At 41.8% G+C, this 685-nt stretch overlaps 1 non-coding gene across 1 annotated transcript; it reads right to left on the reverse strand.

The window, feature by feature from the left end:
• Positions 1–363: 363 nt before the first annotated feature.
• Positions 364–470, reverse strand: LOC141645054 (small nucleolar RNA R71). Its single transcript, XR_012544648.1, has one exon. It is a non-coding gene; the product is annotated as a small nucleolar RNA R71 (small nucleolar RNA).
• Between the last annotated feature and the right edge of the window lie 215 nt (positions 471–685).

The following is a 685-nucleotide window of genomic DNA, read 5'->3' on the forward strand; positions in this document are numbered from 1 at the left end:
TAAATTTTCATCACATTCCGTACCAACCGAGGAGAACCTACCAAATGGTACTCCTACACCACCACATTTAACCGGTAATTTCATTGCCAAATCCGCATTCATACAATTAGTTGAGAGAAGTCAATTTGGAGGGATGCCTAGTGAAGACCCTCATTCACATATGGAGACTTTTTGCGACTATTGTGATGCGATCTCTCAAACCGGAGTTACTCAAGATCAAATCCGATGGGTATTATTTCCTTTTTCTTTGATTGGTTCCGCAAATGGTTGAAGAGCCTAGACAAGGCTACCCTTGGTATTTATTCATGGAAGAAGTTCGTACTTGCTTTCTACCAGAAATTCTATCCTCCGAAGAAGACTAACATGTTGAGAGCCCAAATCACCGGGTTCAAGCAAAGAGATGAGGAATCATTGTATGAAGCATGGGAGAGATTTAAGGACACTTGTCGTTGTTGTCCACACCATGGACTTAGCGAGTGGTTCCTTGTGCAACAATTTTGGAATGGTTTATATGAAGACTCCCGCAATATTCTCAATATGGGATCCAATGGAATGTTCACAGAAGTTGATGACAATCAAACGTGGGCCAAAATCGAAGAGATGGCGGTTCATAATTCTCAATATAGTAGGCCTCAAAAGGCCACTAGTGGAGGAAAGCATGAGGTAGATTCCATCACACAATTGG

This window comes from Silene latifolia, chromosome 2 (assembly GCF_048544455.1).
Source record: "Silene latifolia isolate original U9 population chromosome 2, ASM4854445v1, whole genome shotgun sequence".
Classification (NCBI taxonomy): Eukaryota; Viridiplantae; Streptophyta; class Magnoliopsida; order Caryophyllales; family Caryophyllaceae; genus Silene; species Silene latifolia.